Source organism: Tenrec ecaudatus, chromosome 16 (genome assembly GCF_050624435.1).
Source record: "Tenrec ecaudatus isolate mTenEca1 chromosome 16, mTenEca1.hap1, whole genome shotgun sequence".
Classification (NCBI taxonomy): Eukaryota; Metazoa; Chordata; class Mammalia; order Afrosoricida; family Tenrecidae; genus Tenrec; species Tenrec ecaudatus.
In genome coordinates, this window is record NC_134545.1 from 78,322,481 (window position 1) to 78,338,576 (window position 16,096).

Sequence of the window (16,096 nt, forward strand, 5' to 3'; positions counted from 1 at the left end):
GGGCTTCCCGGTCTAATGAGGCCTCTGCATAGTGTGACTGTGGGAGGCCTGGCCGTCAGTTTGGTGAATTCTCAGCGTCCACTAAGACTGCTCCTGTTTGCGGCTTGGCCTCTGTGCCTCCCTCCCCCTCCCCTATGAGGAGCCGCACTGTCTGTTCTCTGAGCCAAGCCTGTCTGCTGTTGCTGCTCCCTGGGAATTAGCTGCTTCCCTCTTTTGGGGCGGCGGGTGGAGGGGGGCATATCCTCATAGCGTGGATGACTGCCACTGAGAAATTCACTCTTGCCTGAAACAAGACAATAGCTCTCTGGGCAGCAATGTGAGAAGGCAAATTATAAGCTGAGTGAACCTTGCTGAGTCTTCGGAGTGTGTCTTCCCGGTCAGCCAAGGTCGATACCCATAGGGGGCTGAGAAAGGAAGGGGAACTCAAGTCACCATGAAGTCTTCTAGAGAGCCAGCTGATGACCAGGGCTTTTGTCATGGAAGAAGAATGTACCCAGGTTGTTGAGTAAGTATGGTGAAAGGAAACAAGCCTAATGTATACCATCCCCGATTTTAAGTTATGCGTATCCTCTTGTTTTGGCCAAACCGCTGCCTCTTGGCCTATGTGCAGACAGGCTCCGTTGTTGATTGTTTTTAGCTGTCAAAGAATCAGTTCTGACTCACAGTACAACGGAATGAAACGCTACTCAGTCCTATGGCCTCCTTACAATTATTGTCATGTGTGAGCCTCTTGCTGGAGCCACGATGTCAGTTAATCTTGCCGAGTGTCTTCCTCTTTTGCATTGACCTTCGGTTTTATGAAGTCTGGTCTCCTTGTCTAGGGGTCACTTCTCCAAAGTACAGGCTACAAACCCTCACTAATCCTCTTTTCTAAGGAGCATTCTGACTGTGCTTCTTCCAACACAGTTTATTTATTCTTCTGACAGTTCATGGTACTTCCAATATTCTTCCACGATACCATAGTCCAAATGTATCAATTCTCTTGCAACTTCTTTATTCAGTGTCCAACTTTCACATGCATATGAGGCAATTGAAAATACTATGGCTTGGGTCAGGTGCACGTGAGTCCTCAAAGTGACAGCCTTGCTTTTCAACACTTTAAAAAGCTCATGTGCGGCAGATTTGCTTAATGCAACATGTCATTTTCTTGACTTACAACACCTAATAGTTCCAGAACAGTTCGGTGAAAGCACAACTCCGTGGGGGTGTAACTTGTCTTTTCTCCTCTTACATAATTCCACGCCAGGTCACCTCTTATATTAAAACGTGCTTGACCTGCCTCATTCAGTCATAAGCTGTGATGGCTCCAGGTCAAGTCAAGAAAAGTCAGGTGGACCTGATGCAAAGGGCTTAAGTGGAGAGCAAATGCTATGAGAATGATTGGGGCAGGGAATGTATGGATGTGTTTTATACAATTGATGTATGTATATGTATGGATTGTGATAAGAATTGTATGAGTCTCTAATAAAATGTAAAAAAAGAAAAGAGAAGAAAAAAAAGAAAATGATTAGGGCAAAGAATGTACAGATGGGCTTTATACAATTGATGTATGTATATGTATGGATTGTGATAAGAGTTGTATGAGCCCCTAATAAAATGTTTAAAAAAAAAAAAAAGAAAAGTCAGGTGGAACGCAGTGAAAGTATTTCCATTTTTCTTAAGAGAGATAAATGTACAGACTGCTGTTTCAGATTCCTTTTCATACTGGGATTTGCAACCTGTTCAACCTCACATGATACTGTTTCCAGAACATTATGACAAGAGGGTGACTATGTAGTCATTGTCTATATATATGTGTGTATATATATGTATATCTTGGGAATGCCTTCTTCCATGAAATGTGTACTTAAGTGATGAGGAATGGATAGTGATTCAGTCATAACTAAGCACCTGTGCTCTTTGGCAGTATGTGATTCTATCTTTATCATTTAGGCCTGATCTTCACAATGTCCCCAAGTGTTCTGTGAGTCTGGTTGTACAAAAACCATGGAAATAAGAGCATATCAATCACCACTTAAAATTCCATCAGCTGGAGGACTAAATTCGAACTCTGTGACAAGATCGTTTATGGCTTGGGCACTATCTTGTAGCTTTCATTTTTCATCCTTGGTCTTCCCCATCTCTTCCTAAACACACCACGGACACATACCGCGTGCACACACAAACGTCTGTATCATTAATCTCACCCCAGTGACAGTTCCTGGAAATAATATCATCAGTGTTTACTCAATGAGTGGCCTCATGTTACAGCTTAGGAAACTCATGTTCAGAGAGATAAGGTGTACAAGTGGTCAGGTGGGGCTTTGGGACTAATCAAGAAGGAACTTGGAATTCAAATTTCAGCTGACCCTTATTATCTTTTTAACATTGTCTTGAACTCCATTCCCTGTCCCTGCAGGCACAAAGGTCCCTCTCAGATTTCTGGAATTCCCAGAAGCGTACACACTCATGGTCACCAATGGCTCCCAATCAGCCTTGGGCTTTTTGGGTCAATATTATATTCCACCAAACAAAAGGAAAATATATATACTTAATATGTAAATAAATATATTTAATATATAAATAAAGCTAAAATTAAAATAGAGAGAGAAGAATCAGAGCCTTGAAAACTGTCCAGATTACTTTAAAATAGAAAAAGTACGCCATTGTTTTCTGGAATGGGGCGTCTAGGTGTGGTTTTCTTTGACTTGTTCTGTCCCTCAGGGTGTTAGATGTTTAGGCTAATGTGCTTAGTCTATTTAGGGAAAATTTGAGCCAATATTTCTTCAGGTATTTTTTTCTACCAATTCTCTCTTTTCTCCCTTTGGGGATTCCAATTATATGTATGTTAGATCAGTTGATAATTTCCTATAAAGTAATTAATGTTTTATATTCTCTCTCTTTTAAAAATCATTTTCCCCTCTATCATTTTCTATAATACCTTTAAAGCTATCGTCAAAAATCATTTTCTCTGTATTGTAAACTTTGTTGCAAATCTTTAATGACCTTATTACAGATATTATGTTGTTCGGTTCTTGGTGTTCCATTTGATATTTATTTTTTTAAGAGTTTCTGCATCTTTGCTGAAATTTTCCATTCTTGACTCATTATGTTAATCTCCTCTTACAAGTTCTATAGCATGTATATCAGAGTTATTTAAAATTGTTTGCTAACTCTCACATTTGATCACCTCTGGATGTGTTTCTATTTTCTTTGTAGCTCTTGCTTTTTCATAATCTAGTAGTTGTTGCTACCCGGTCAGACATTGTAGCGAAGCTGTGTTTCATTGTACCATTCTGGTTCCTTCCTCAGAGGAGTAACTGGATTAAGGGTTCCCGGGGGGCACAGCAAGGGAGGAGAAGGGGAAATGGGGAGCTAATAATACAAGTGTTCTCAAATAGACCGTGGTAGTGATTGTACAACATTGATTGATATGATTGAGCTATTGAAATGTACGATATTTGTAGCATGACCCAAGAAAACTGTTTGTACATATATTTAAAATGTTCAATTTAGTTATAGCAGGCAGATGACCTGGTCATAAAAAGGCTTGGTTCATACTTTGTTAGAACAGGTATATTTTGACTTTGTCCTTAGTTTTAGAGTATAGACTAGAAGTGGGATAAAATCCTTACTCCTAAGGCATTACCTTGATTGATTTCAAAGTTGTTCTCTTCCCCCCCCCCCCAATTCCCCATAACTTTCTGGGATTTGAACTCCAAACCTTAGATCTCCATTCCTGGGGAGCTGCTTAATATTTAAAACTGCACTGTTGTCACTTTTCACTGGACTCCTTAGAATCTTTCCCAGCTCACAGTGCATTAAAGGTTTGAGATGAGTTTATATGTAAAATTCTAGGCTCCCCTCTATCATTCACGCTGAGATTTCTCCTTTCAGTTTTCAGTCGCCATGACTGGGGTTCACACATACTGCAAGGGCTCTCTCTGGGACTAGTTGTTTCTAAATTCACAAGAGATGATACGTGCCGTTCAAAAATAAAATCCTCATCTGCCCTCTACCAACCTCACTCTCAAATGCAATAAAAAATTCAGTTGCAGGAGGGGTGGTGGTGAAAGAAACAAAAATGACAACACACTAGATTTGCACTAGAGGTGAAAGGATTACACCTTTTACAGTCAGGCCTTCTGATCCCGAGTCTGCTCTTGGCAGCCTTGGACATGCCAATGAAATCACCTTGGCGCCGTTTCTTCAGGAAAGTGCGGCCTATCCTACTTGCCTCCGAAGTGGATCATTGTGAATAAAACTCCCTCTCTTCCAGGTGGAACTTTCTGTCTGTGACTCAGGTCCCATGTGCACAAGCCAGCCATGCAGCCTCAAATCCAACCTCACTTAGCCCACCATTGTTCATTGGCAGTTAAGGAAACTGAGTCACGGAGAATGCCAAATGTGTGATCTCAGGCAAGCCAATGGCTCCATCTCTGGGGCCTCGGTTTGGCTCCTGAGACACCGGAGCCAGCAATGGCAACCCCAGAAGTCTTCCAAGAAGATTGAACAAGAGCACTTGGTAGCAATTGGATCTGTTGTAGTGATGATTAATTGTGAAATACGTATAAATGACTCCGTGCAGCGTCTGAGGTCTCATCCACTCAGCCCGAGAGGGGCTGGCAGGCTGCAGCCAGAGGGTCACACACCCTGGCCTGGGGACTTGTCCTGGGGAGACCTTCCCTGGGGGTCAGGAAGAGTTCAGCGACCTCGCAAAGCAGTGTGATTTCAGACTCGCTCTAAGGTGCGTCCACTCCTCTCCCCTCCCCTCCCTCTGCCGGTTATTAAATGGTTATTAAACGGGTTGATTTTACAACATCAGTAAAGAACTTTCCTACCCAATTACCCCAGACAATAGGCTACAAAGCAGTTTCCACTATGAAGACTCCGTGTTGGGTTCATTTAGACTGTTTTGCTGTGTCAAGCCCTCTCTGGAGTTCAAAAGTTCAGCCGAACCATGAACTTTGTAATTTCACAGCAGGCAGCTCCACACATAGAGTGGAAAGCGGGAAAACATACCCTCTTTACGGTGGGCTTGTCCTGCTGGATAGACTCTGGTTAGGATGGGGTGTGCATAAGCTAGCCCTTAGTTGCCGGCTCCGAAAGCGCAAGGAAACAAAGTGAAATCCACTGCCCTTGAATTCCCAAGGAGCACGCACTCGGTGACTAATCACTGGTGGACAATCTAAAGCCCGCTAATCTCCTTAATAAATGGTGAAATCTTGTCTCCCTCCTGGTTTCAGGGGCGGCTTTGCTGCCTGTCTGGGACACGCAGCGTATCCAAACAAAAGGGTCACGACTGGATGTGTTTGTTGAAGTTAGAACCCACAGTCTCATGTCACTCGGGCTGGATGTGACCTGGTCACACAAGTGTAGGCGGAGCGAAAGTTTTACAGGCAAGAAAGCAGAGCTGTGCTTTCACCTAGTTGACTATTGATAAGCACCCCGCTCCCCCCCCCCACAAAGGAAGTTCAAGGGCCCCTCATTTTGGAAACCTTTTGTTTGCTCAGCTTCCTGTTCAAGTGTAAGGCAAATGCGATCACCAACTCACGGGGGAGGGGGGCGGTGTTCAGGGTGTCTTTCAGCTTTTACCCAGTGAAACCCTCACTCTGTGAAGGAGATTGTCTGTCGCCGGCACTGAGGCTTGGCTTTTCTTGCTGGTTTTGACGTGGCAGTTTGCAGAAGTAAAGGGACAACTGGAGGTGGACAATCAGAGGAGAAGGGACAGAAGGAGCCCATAGGCAAGATGTGTTTGTGTACAAGTGTTGATATGCTCCTCTGCTTAGGAGGAGGCTGGTCTCCAGGGTCACGAGAGAAAGGCTAGGCTTGGTCATCTGTGTATCTGTGGAAAGGACAGGGTGAGAAGGTCACGTCCTGTGACAGACGGCTCCTTATGAGTTCCGTGGAACTGGTTTCTCGAAAGCAGCATCCCCTCGTCTGGACATTTCTCTCAAAGTGACCAGGATTGTAGCTCTAAACAGCCCAGGGCACATTTTTGAACAAACAGCTCAGAGGAGATGACCTTGGGGTCTCCCCATGTCCTTCCCGGCGTTTCCCCTTTCACTTCAGTAAGTTGCTGGTGAAACATCCAGCCATCTCCAGACATAAATCATCACAACACATTTAGCGCCTCCCGCCGAGAACCCTGATCATACAGGGGGAGAGTGTTGTGAAGACTGGAGTCGGGTTGACCTAGTTAAAGGTGGTCTGTCTTCCTGGTGGGGCTGGGCGGCTGGCAGGGAAAACAAGATTCCCTGCCCAGATGTTGTAGCTGTTTCTGGGTGACCTGCCCTGGATGGCGGGCCTGCATGGCTCTTGCTGAGGCCAGGGTAGGAGGGAAGTTGGTGCGTTCTTGGGAAATGCTTGTAGGGTAGGACTATGGACAGGAGGATTTGTCCATTCAGAAGGCATGAAGGGAGAACTCCCTTCCAGGGACAGATAGCCAGGGACTGGTCAGGGAAGGTCGGGGGGTGGGGGGAATGGCCTGGACCCATTGGTCTTACCCGTTGGAGGACAGTTAGAAGGGGCTATGAGTTCTCAAAGGACAAAAGTCCTTTGAAAATCCTGTGGATGGGAGGCATCGAATTTAGTGTTGCTACCACATAAATGCCACAGATGCGAGGGTCTAGCAAGCAGGAAGGTCTTTTCTCACAGTTTGGGAGGCTGGAAGTTCAAATTCGGGGGCTGGCTCAAGAGCAAGGCTTCCTCTCTCTGTTAGCCCTGGAGGACGGCCCTTGTTTTGGTGAGTTCTGCTCCTGGACAATCGTCATTCGTCTCTCTTCCCCCTTATTTGCTTCTTTCACTTGTTTGTCTCAGGTCTTTCATGTCTCAGAAGGGAGTGACGTAAGGCATAATTCATGACGAAGCCCATCGCCATCGAGTTGGTGCTGACTGCTAGCTGCCCTACAGGACAGGGTGGAACTGCCCTCGTGGGTTTCCGAGACCGGCACCCTTCATGGGTATAGAAAGCCCTGCCTTTCTTCCGAGGACGGCTGGTGGTTTTGAGGTGTAGACCCTACCAATCGCAGAGTGACCGTTTTCCCACCAGGGCTCCTGACTTACCTTATGCCCATCCTGTCTCATTAACATAACCATTTGTAGATGGAATTATAACCCCAGACATAGAGGTTAAGATTCTGGGGATACAATTTAATCCATCACAAGAGACACTGACCTTGAGTGACCAGTGGTGGGATATTGGGGGAAAAGATAACCCTGATGGGGGCACAGTATGAGGTCATCAATATGATTGCAATGTGATACACACAGTGGCATTGACTTTGAATGTGGATGTTTTGTAGGTCAATGTTTTAGTGCATCTACTGTAACCATCATGAAAAATGAAACCGACAACCCCAGTGGAGCACAATTGTACTCTGACACACATGGGACCGCCAGGAATTGGAATGAACTCGGACAACTAGTTTCTCAGGATTTTGCACACGCGTGCACATGCTTGCACCCGCGTGCGTGTATGTGTGTGCGTGTGGGTGTATGTGCGTACATGCTGGGAGGATGTGCAAAAAGGTACAACACATCAGATACAAAAAGAAGTCACATGTTCTCTGAGCTTGGATCCCTAGTATATTTGTGTGATTCTCCTGCGTATACTCGTGTGCATATCACTCTGAATTTGCTATCGGGGCCCAAACACAAGTCTCCATGACTAGCATTGCCTTGCCATTCTCTTTGTGCCAACATTATATACATATATAATTAATATAATGGGATATGAAATATAATCCTCAGTGATGCAATAGTTAATATTCAACTGCTATCTGAAAGGTTGGTGGTTCAAATCCACATCACGACTCCTCAGAAGAAAGATTTGGTGACCTACATCTATAAAAATTACAGCAATAAGCTCATCGTTTTCTTGTTTCTATAAAAACTCCAGCCAAGAAAACCTTGTGGGACAGTTCTCTGACTTGTGGGGTCCCTGTGAGTCAGAAGTGACTCACTGGCACCCAGAACAGCAACAATAGGAAGGTCTTGCAAAACATGTGTGAGGATCTGTGGTTCATGATGGAGAAACCGGAGGCGCAGCGGGTCCACTGTGAAAGTGGCAGGGCTAGTGTAGCAGTGGCGGAGCAGAGACGTCTGCTCTTCTCTAACTCCACAAAAGGTAAGAAGAGTCAAGATCAACAGTCCCGGGCTGACTTCCGTTCTCCAAACCTTTTTGTTTTTTAAACCAGTTCTGACACCTATCATTCCTACCACCACCACAGGCACTCAACTTTTCTGCTGGGTGTGCTTATCTGTGGTGACGGCCCCACAGACTCACAGACAATACTCATGACGATGGGGCTCATGAGAGAAATAGTAGATTACAATGTAGGTTCAGGAACACTCAGTATGTAGTTCTTCGACCAGGTTAAACTCTTCTCAGGCACATCTCCCTCTGCTTCTTGGTTTCCAAGGGGTCTCTTGGGCCCACCCAGCTGCTGCCCTAAGTGTTCTGAAGCTCTTTAGACCTGCCGACAGGGCCCGAGAAGCCCCCGCTCTCTACCAGCAAGCCTTCTGCCCAAAGATGCTCGGCTTTCTCACTCAGTGCACCATCTCCTGATTCTGCTGCCTCTGCTGTTCTCATTCCTCAGCCACCATTTCTCACAATTTCTCACCGTCTCTCCGGTGGTGTCCCTCTCTCTTTCTCTGTCTCCTGGGTCTAGGCGGTTCTTAGCACATGGATCCTGGGGACAAAGTTTGTACTCTGCTCTTGATGCTTTTTCTTTGTGATCATGGGGTCCTCCTTCCTGCCTCCAGAACAACTCATTTTAAACCAGTTCAATGGCAAAACCGACCAATCCCCACATTATGTTTTCCTATTTCTATTACATGGTCCTGTCCCCACAAGGGTGCCATACCACTTATTTATATCATAAAGGGATATCCAGTCCCCCTGGTGGGCTACACATGCAATAACCAGGACCATACCAAGTCATTGACAGCATCTTAGGTAGGCTGAGGCATCTAGGTGATGAGTATAAAGGGTTGCTTTTGTGGGGATCCCCAGGGTCTCCTGGGAGGATTGCTTGGGTCTGTACCTCTAGCCTGCCCCCGGGCTGACCTCCTTTGGCAAAGATTGTAGCAGCGTCCCTCCTACAGCCACCACAGGCAAGATGGACTCCTGTCCAACAGGGCGGTGTAATTAAGAACATAGCTCTCTTAAAACGGACTCATTGGGTCACGGGCAATGTATGAGACTTGTCAGCAAGCACCAGTGAAAAGGGAGCTTAATTTGATGCACATTTTCCCCCCACCCCCCAATTTTATATTTTCAGAGACATTTACCTGCCCTTCATGGTACCAAGCAGAGGCCCCAGATAACTGTTTGAATCATGGGACATGCCCTCCAAATCAGAGTGGATTAGACCCCAGGGTTGAAAAATAGGCTGGGCCTTTTGGGGAGATTTGGCTTTGAGCAACTGATGAACTGAGTGAGCATTTAGGAGAAACTGAAGCTGACAAGGTAGGATTTAGAGGAGTTGAGAGACAAGAAAGCCATTCTAGATAATGGGAACAGGGTGACCACGTGTCTGGGCTGGCAGCTGGCCGCTGGAAGTTGAATAGGGCTTGGCTCCTGGTGGGGTGAGGGTATGTCCTTGGACACAGGATAAGGAGTTTGGCTTATAGACTCTAGAAAGCCATTGAAAGTGAAATGGTAGGCCAGCGTAACAGGGAACACCTTTTTACAATTTTAGTCTAGTGGTAGTGTGCAGAATAAATTGGAAGGATGTGAATCTGATAACTAATTAATGTCAGACAATAATAAAATTTCATAATCACCGTTTGGGCTGCTTCCTGAGCTAACACAAGGATGATTATTACATGAGCCACTGCGTCTGCTGTCTCCTCTGTTCTCCAGCTGATTGCTGGTTTCTATTCATTCACCACATATTATTTTAGCGCCTCTTATATTCTAGCAACGTGTTTGTCCCTCTGTTTAGCACTAACAGCCTTCTGCGTCGTATAGCAGCTCTTTATATGTCTGTCTGCTCCCGGAGGAATCCGCATCTTAAACTTGGGTTTGTTTCCTAGAGCATGCCTGGACTAAGATTGCTGGAGCCAGAGAGATCTCTATCAAAGAAATAGCAACCCTGCCTCTAGTTCCTGAACTTGGCTTCCAGGGTGGAATCTGTTATTAAATAAATAAAGTCTTCACCAAATTAAACAACTTGTAATGACCCAGGGAAAAATATTTCAATTCACAGAATAAAGTCAAGAGAAGTGCAGACATTTCAGCTACGCAGCTCTCCGGGAAGAAGCTAGAGCAGGAGTGTTTGATGTGATTTCACAGGTACCCTTGCAAGCCTCCTGTGCAGTGTCCTGCGGAAGAATGGCATCCTGCCTAGCAGACTGAGTTTGCCCGTGCTTGCAGATGAGAAAACGAGCAGAGCCCTGCCTCCCTTCCTTCACCCGAAATGAAGTGAGCCTCTCAGGTGCTGGGCATGATCCTAGACCTCGTGTGGGACAGCCTCAGGAGACAGACAGGTCAACTAACCCGGTGTGACGGAGCGTCTCACGGAGGTAGATTTGAAGGAGCATTGGGAAGAAACCATCAGTTGTGCCCGTGGGGGAGTAGAGGAAGGGGTGGTGGGTAGACTTCCTGAACGGGGGACGATCAATTTGGATCAGGCCTTTGAGAAAGTTGGATGCAGTTGGGCGGTCACTGGAGGGAGGAGAAGAACATTCAAGTCAGAGGAGACAGCAGGAACAAAGAAACAGAGGCATGGGTTCTAGTTCAGTGAGGTGCCAGGGTTTTCATCGAGGCTGTTACTGGTGTCTTCGTCAGCACCATGACAGGACAAGAAGCCCTGTAGCACAATGGTTAAGCACTTAACTGCTAACAGAAAGGTCAGCAGTTCCAACCCTCTAGAGGAGGGTTCTGTGGGAGAAGAGACTTAGTAACCTGCTCCAGTAAAGACTAAACATGAAAACAAAAATCAAACTCACTGCCATTGAGTCAGTGCCAACTCACAGCAGCTCTATAGGACAGGGTAGAACTGCCCCTGTCAATTCCTGAGACTGTAACTTTAGGCTAGAGCCTAGGCAGCCTGCCTCCCAGGCAGGTTTACTCCATCCTACAGGGTAGCTATGAATCAGAATGGACTCAATGACACACAACAGCACCATAGGAGGCATTCCACTCCTGGTCACACTGCAAACAGTCTACACCCTGCTCCTTCTACCCCTCACAGTGAAGCAAGGGCTTCCAACCATTTCTAAAGGACCCTGTACTAGCCTGCAGGAGAGCCACTGCAGGGAGGTTGAGGATGAGGCCTGAGGGGGAGGCAGGCGCCATTGTTGCATGAGCTGGAGAATAAAGAAGTTGAACCTTTTCCTTGAAGAGTCAAAAGAACTAGTGAAAAGTTTAGACAAGGGAATGACTTGATGGGCTCTGGGTCTGTAAAGCTTACTCTGACAACAGGCTTCAAGAGTTCTGGGTGGTGCAAATGACTAAGTGCTCAATGACTAGAAAGGCGGGAGGTTCAAATCTACCTAGGCACACCTTGGAAGAAAGGCCTGGTTAATCTGCTTCTGAAAGGTTAACCCCCAAAATCCATCGCTGTAGAGTTGATTCTTATAGTACATCCAGAGGGCAGAATAGGATTTCCAATGCTGCGAATCTTTATGGAAGCAGACTACCACATCTTTCCCCCAGTGGGTTCGAACCACTGACCTTGCTGCCAAGCGCTGTGTACTTAACTAGTGTGTCATGGGACTTCTTTCTCAAAGATCACAACCTGGAAACCCTATGGAGCGCAACTGTGAGTGGATGACCATGACTGAAAATGGATCCTTCACAAGCCATTTTTGGCTTGTAGACACAGACTGAAGACTAGGTTAGAAGAAGCAAGAGGCTGAGGCAGAACCATACAAAGGAGAATTCTTTTTAAATTTAATGTGGTTCTGTTTGTACCAGGATCGCTGGTAACACAGTGAGTGACTCACTGAGCTGGTACCCCAAGGGTGAGCTGCTTGAGTCCACCAGCCCCCCATATGGCCTTCTGTTTCTGTAAGGGTTAGAGTCTTAGAACCCATAGCTGCGTCCAACAGAAGGAAACCCTGCTGGTGGTGCGCCGTCCTCACAATTGCTCTTGGGTTTCAGCTCATCCATGCGGCCATGGTGTTGATTCATCTTGTTGAAAGTCTTCCTCTTTTTCACTGTCCTGTTATTTGACCAAGCATAACGCCCTCCTCCATGGACTCGTCTCTCCCTATTAACATGTCCAAAGTCCACGAGACGCAGTCTCTCCATCCTTGCCCCAGTATACAAGTTCCTTGTTCTCTCCTTTCTCTTGGCCATTCACTTGTGATTTTCAAAGAATGGAGCTTCTTCCTCGTGAATTGCTATGCTTCCTGGAAAAGTGTACCCCCCCTCCCTCCCCAAGTGGTTGTCAATGGTAACAGCTGTCATAGCTTGTGGTCTCGTGTGTCCTCCACTGGGTCCTGTCTGACCTTACGCTCTCATCCCCGTTGAGCCCAGTCCGACTCATAAAGCAGCACCATGGACAGAGTAGACAACCTGTGGGTCTCAGAGGCGGTCAATCTTTACCGGAGTAGAAAGTCTCCTCTTTTGTCCATGGAGTGGCTGGTGGGGTCAAACTGCCGATGTTATGGTTTGCAGCCAAATGCATAACCCACTATATCACCAAACTAAAAAACAAACAAAAAAATTTACTGCCATCCAATGGACTCTAATTCATAACGACCCTATGGGACAGAGTAGAACTGCCCTTCTGGGTTTCTGTACAGAAGTAGAAAGCCGATTCTTTTTTCCCTAGAGCCACTGATGGTTTTGAACTGCTGACTTTGCAGATTGTGCAGCCCCGTGTGTATCCCATGATGCCACCGGGAAGGCAGGAATGGTGATACCTATTACATGGGTGAGGAAACAGACATAGGTCTAAATCTAAACCCAGAACTTTGAACCACTATACTGTACGAACCGGGAGTTTGGGCTGGCATTTCACTAGGAATTTGAAAACCAACCAACCAAAAGCCAAATTGTTGTACCCACCGAAGCATCTCCGACACATGGGGATTTGTTCTCCCCCAGCTTCCTCTTCCACTTTTCTGTGTCTTGAAAATTGTCCCCTGCGAGCCTGTGTTAGGAGCACCTTGCCTTAATGTGAAAGGCCCCAAGCCTTTCATTCCTCTTTGGGGAATATTTTTTCCCCTTTTTAACTCAAAATCACTCGTTGCCCCAACATCTTTAGCCAAGATGTTCTCATTGTCTCCGAGCCAGAATAAGCTGGCCCGGTGCGGAGTCCCCGCCCGCTGGGACCCTCGTGTGCTTCCGCTGGCCTGCGAGTGCTAGACCGGCCATCGCCTCCTGCAGCCCGGCCTGATTTATTGCTCCCGTCTCTGGCCCTGGCTCTTTGCTAAGATTTCCTTCCAAAATCTTCCCCGCGGATCCAGGAGGGTCCATGTGCGTTTTCACTTTGCCCCTGTTGACGGAGAGCTTTGGGCAAATGCCCTGACACCACCCACGCCCACCCCTGTCTGCAGGAGCCATCTCTAATCTGTCAAACCCAGATCTGTCCTCAGGCTGTGAAAGGTGGCACCTTTCCAAAGCCACTTCCGCCTGCTGCCCCTGGCCGCCGGCCCGCGGCTGAGCCACCCGCTTCAGAGCTTGGGGCCGGAGCCCAGCCTCTGTCTCCTGCGTGAGATCTCCTGGTACTCGCCCTGGTCAATTGCATCAGGGATCTCGTATGAAAAATGTAATAACGTTTGCTCAAGAGAACAAGAGAAGTCATTTATTTTGGCTCCGCCATATCGATTCAAGGAAATCTCTTCTTTCTTCTTTAAATTGTTCCTGGAGTCAGCAGCGTCCTTAGTGTGCCACTGCTTGCCCAGGGCAAACCCATCTTCCATCCAACACCCCTTTTCCAGAAGTGGGGAACCACTCAAGCAAAATACCTTCCCCCAATTAGTGAAAGTCTCTTTTTGAGGATCGTTCATAAAAATCAGGCATCAATTTGGGGGTAAATTTACATTTCAGAAGCCAAAGTATAGACTGGCTTTTAAGACAGGCAAGCCTCACTCACACAGGCCTTCCCCGGTGGTTGGTGGTTGGCCGATCACCGCAGAGAGGCGCTGTGACCCAGGCCCGTCTCCCGCTCCCGCTCCCGATAGTTCACAGAGCCCTGTGGTCCCTATGTCACTCCTGCGAGATTAGTATTGTTATTTTTGATCTCTGTGGGGATTTTTTTTTCTTTTAGAACTTAGAGACTGTAAAGCTGGACTTTGAGTTTCCATGAGAACAAAAGGACCCCCCCACCATCAAAACAAACAAACAAACAACAATAAGAAAAAACAAACAAAGACAATTCCCTCACCTGGTCCCAGATTTCAGGGAGCTCACACTTGGTCTTGGATCACCTTGTTTCAGCTATTGCCACTCAACTTCTATCTTTCGGAGTGGTGGGGAGGGCAGGTTATGTGAGAATTCACATGAATTCTTGCCATGATTCTGATCAGTCTCATGCCTGGCTCACAGAGATGGCCAGGTCGAAATAGTGAACTAAGAGTTTGGTCCCTTTGATGAAATTCATAGGGTTGGGTTACGGTTTCAACTCCACAGCTTCAAATTGTTTTGACTTAGTCAAATAATTGATTGGCTTGATTATAGATGGACATTTCTATATGGCTATTTAAAGTCCTTCCATTTTTCTGAGAATTACTGCTCTTTTTGTTCTATTTGGGCTTATATTCCTTGTGATAATTTTAGTCAATTGTTGACCGTTTGGAGTGCCAGATTCTTTGTGTGAAAAATGGGAGTGATATGCACCTTGCAGGCTTGTGAAGATTAGAGGCCGTATATGTATGGAGGCCACAGCAGCTGTACGTGGATCAAGAGGCATTGCCTGGTTTAAAATTAGGACAGGTATGTTAGGGTTGTACCCCCTCACCATATGTATTGAATCTGCATGCTGAGCAAATCATCGAGAAGCTGGCTTCCATGCAGAAGAATGCGGTATCAGGCTTAAAGGAAGTCTTATGAACAATCTGAGCCATGCGGATAACACCAAACATGCTTGCTGAGAGTGTGGAGGACTTGAAGCACTTACTGATGAAGATCAAGGATTGTAGCCTGATGTATGGATCACAACTCAATGCAAGGAAGACAAAAATCCTCACAACTGGACCAGTTGGTAACATCATGAGAAATGGAGAAAAGGCTGAAGTTGTCAAGGATTTCATCTTGTTTGAATCCACAATCAGTGCTCATGGAAGCAGCCGAGCGATCAAGCGACACATTACATTGGGTGAATCTGCTGCACAAGTCCTTTTCCAAGTGTAAAAAACTAAGGATGTTACTTTGAGGATTAAGGTATGTCTGACCCAAAGCATGATATCTTCAACTGCCCATTTTCAATTGCATGTGAAAGTTGGACTTTGAATATAGAAGACTGAAGAAGAATCGATGGGTTTGAATTGTTGTCCTGGTGAAGATTATTAAAAATACGCAGGACTGCCAAAAGAACAAACAGATCAGTCTTGGAAGAAGCACAGCCAGAGTGCTTCTTAGAGGGAAGGTTGGTGACACTCCATCTCGCTCACGTACTTTGGACATCGTGTCAGGAGAGACCAGTTCCTGGAGAAGGACATCACCCTTGGTAAAGTAGAAGAATAGGAAAAAAGAGGAAAGCCCGCAACCAGAGAAAACGACGCAGTGGCTGCAACAATGAGCTCACGTATAAGACAAATTGGGAGGATGGCGCAGGACCGGGCAGTGTCTCACTCTGTTATCCATAAGATTGCGGTGGTTGGAACCCACTTGATGGCAACTGACAACCTAACAAGAGCCCTGGCGGTGTAGGTTGTGGTTAGGCGTTTTGTGCCTAACGGCAAGTTCAGCTGCTTGAAGTCAAGTGCTCCTCGGGAGGAAGGTGAAGCTTTCTGCGCTCATAGAGGGTTCTAGTGTGGGACACCCACAGGGAACATTCTTCTCTGACCGACAGGGTCACTATGAGATTCAGAATCGATTCAATAGCAGTGGGTTTAGTCTACTTATTTTCTAAACAGTTTTTTGGCACATAATTCACATATCATACAATCTAATCGTTCAATCATATTACAAAAAGTTTTATTACAACAAAAGGTTGTA

The 16,096-nt window shown here is 46.2% G+C and overlaps 1 long non-coding RNA gene across 1 annotated transcript in view; it reads left to right on the forward strand.

The window, feature by feature from the left end:
- The first annotated feature begins 296 nt into the window (after window positions 1-296).
- The window catches only part of LOC142429918 (uncharacterized), a 118,562-nt gene continuing 102,762 nt past the window's right edge, over window positions 297-16,096 (forward strand). The window contains exon 1 of the long non-coding RNA XR_012780439.1: window positions 297-505. This is a non-coding gene — a long non-coding RNA (uncharacterized LOC142429918). The remainder of the gene's footprint in view (window positions 506-16,096) is intronic.